The sequence below is a fragment of the Octopus bimaculoides genome, unplaced genomic scaffold (genome assembly GCF_001194135.2).
Source record: "Octopus bimaculoides isolate UCB-OBI-ISO-001 unplaced genomic scaffold, ASM119413v2 Scaffold_79029, whole genome shotgun sequence".
Lineage (NCBI taxonomy): Eukaryota > Metazoa > Mollusca > Cephalopoda > Octopoda > Octopodidae > Octopus > Octopus bimaculoides.
This window is the reverse complement of record NW_026331553.1, coordinates 8,655-11,650: the sequence shown is the minus strand read 5'-3', so window position 1 is coordinate 11,650 and position 2,996 is coordinate 8,655. Positions and strand designations below refer to the sequence as shown.

Genomic DNA, 2,996 nt, shown 5'->3' with positions numbered 1-2,996 from the left:
ATATTCGTTTTAAATTTAGGCACAAGGGCCACAATTTCGGTGGAAGGGGATTCTCGATTTCATCGACTCCAGTGTTCAACTGGGACTTATGTTATTGACCCTGAAAGAATGAAAGACAAAGTCGATCCCGGCAGCCTTTGAACTCAGAAGGTAAAGACGAACGAAATACCGTGAGGCATTTTAACCGGCATGCTAACCATCTTGCCAGCTCGCTGTCTCTAAGTCTGTATATATTGATTTCAAATTTTCGAGAGATGGCCAATAATTCCCGGAGAGGGGGCAAGTCCATTACGTCGACCCCAGTGCTCAATTGGTATTTATTTTATCGACCCGGAAAGGATGAAAAGCAATGTAGACCTCAGCGGAATTTGAACTCACGATGAAGACGGACGAAATGCCGCAAAGCATTTTGGCCGGCGTGCTAAAGATTCTGCCTGCTCAGCGCCTATATATTTGCATATGTTGATAGACAGATAAGTACACGCATACACACACACACGCACACACGCACACATACACACACACACACACACACATCTTCACAAACACACGCACACACACATATACACAAATACACACACATTTATGTAATGCATATATCATATATATGAATATTTGTTTGTGTACATGCGTGTGTGTGCTATTCTGCGCGTGTGTGTGCTATTCTGCGCGTGCGCGTATAGCGTCTTTGTGTGAAATTCATTCAAGAATTTATCGTCTAGTCCACAGATTTCTATATTTCTTCATATTGTCATTATGACGTCACAATATCGGAAACGTTTTCTCCAAGACCTTCCTTTCAAATAACATTCAGTCTCTTTCAACCTTTCGCGGTGATTAGAGGCTAGGGAATGTGTGCGTCGGGGGACGTACCCGGACACCTGAAGACTAGAGTGAAGTCAGAGTCATCTTCACCTTGTTTTTGGTGTTTGTGGGGATATTTTGAGCAGACCCTCACAGGTGTGCCCTCCACACAATTGTTTCCTCACAACTTTGAAAAAAAATGGATATCGTTTAACCCATTACCTACCATAATTCTATTAACTGGAATGATCAAAATAACATTTTAATTAGAAATAAGCGAGATATTGTGTGAAAAATTAGCAAACCTCATTTGAATATCAGAGAAATATACCTAGTAGATATAGCAAAAAGTTTAGATATGTGTAAATATTGGCAGATAATTACGAAATTTGTAATATTTTAGTGATCTCATATGAGATCACTGGTAGGTAATATTCTACAAATATCTCTCCGTTAGCATACATTACGACTATATCGGAATTTAATGCGAAAAAAATACAGGTCGCGCACACATATGTACTGACATAGATCCCAATTTATTTTCAAAATTTCAAGTTCCATTTTGTGGATATATATTCTTTGTGTGTCAGTATATATGGAATTTGAAATCAGATTGCAAACGTGGACGAAATGCCGCCGGCGTGCTAACCAATCTGCCGCTCACCGTCTTATTAACATGAATAATGGTTACTCAACATAGTCCACAGGTAGATGTAGAGATTAGGGTTATAAATCGGTAAGTGTTTAAATAAAACACAAGTTTGCTGCTATTAAAACGTTTGATAATATTTTTTTGATATTTTGATTATAATGAAGGCAAAATTCTGTTTGTCTGCGTCCCCTCTATCTCTGTCTACATTTCTTCTACTTAGACATATTATACTTTTTTGGAATGAGAATGATCCCGGAATTGAAAATCTGCCTGTCAGTCGGTTTTTGAACATCTAGTATTGAGATCTGATTCGAAAGCATTTGAGTTGTAACTTCTACCAGGTAAAGTTGTCATATTTACGCCATTTCTTAGCCGTTTGTCAGATCACGTCAGAAATAAAGGGGGAGATAAATGACATTCGCTTCATTAATTTTACGTCCAATGATTGCATTAGAGAATTATTCCTCATCCATCCTTAACATCTTATCAAACACAAGCGGGGCATATAATCATTATAGATATATGGCTATGCTATTTGTCTCTTCTTAGTTTTGTACTGCAGGCCAAGCTAGTCCTCCGCAGGAGCTATCTCAAAAGTCGGCACAAAGTGCGGCTTTTAATCTAGTCTCTAATAAAGTAAAGTAGTTGCTTCATTAATTGTTCGATAGTTTTCATATCTTCACTATAGCTGCAAACGCTATTTGACAATACGGCTTTGGTTATGTGTACAATATTTTTGGGACTAAGAATATTGTTCATGTACTGTTACTCTCTCTCTCTCTCCCTCTTTGTCAAATACACGCACGCTCGCGCACATACACAGACGCGCGCACACGCAAACTTGGTTGTGGGCTTTCTTGAAGTTAATTTTGTCCATAAACTTAAGTTCATTTAAATTGTCCGAAGTTTCTTACTTCCAATCCTATGCAGTAAGGCAGGGACCTTTGGTACTTAAACTATTCAAAATGAGGAACATGAAATCACTGTGTGTCTCAGTAATATAAAAACCCACCTATTTGATCGTAAATTCAACCAATCTCTTTTCTTTGATATACTTTCTAAGGTAAATATTGTTGCCACACATGTCTCTGTCTTATTTTCTGTACATTTGAATTATGTTTAAATAGTTCGTTTGGGAGCGCTACTGGTACCTTGTAAACTGATGCAGGATCTGTTTGTCGGCGACTAGACTGGCGACCCTACCATGTTTGCTTGGTATGGAAAGTGATTTAGGACAGACCACAGCATAAGCAACAATGTTTGTCAAAAACTAGCAAAATCAAGGGACTCACAATATAATATAGACATTAAATATGTGTATGTATGTTTAGATGCATGTTCATTCTTCCTTTTTAGCTGGTGAAAAGGGAAATGTGGCTACGGCCCTGGTAATATTATAATTTTCTTGTTGAAAAAAGTCATGATAAGGAGCATCAAGGAATACTAAAAATTTGATTAAAATTGGCCATCACATTTATTTCTACCCCAATCGATGATACAGCAAACTGATTCAACATGAATAATTCTGTTAACAAAAATA

The 2,996-nt window shown here is 37.6% G+C and overlaps 1 long non-coding RNA gene across 1 annotated transcript; it reads left to right on the top strand.

The window, feature by feature from the left end:
• The first annotated feature begins 819 nt into the window (after positions 1–819).
• On the top strand, positions 820–2,735 carry LOC106878203 (uncharacterized). The gene is made up of 3 exons (XR_001410478.2): positions 820–1,540; positions 1,677–1,797; positions 2,584–2,735. It is a non-coding gene; the product is annotated as an uncharacterized LOC106878203 (long non-coding RNA).
• Positions 2,736–2,996: the final 261 nt, after the last annotated feature.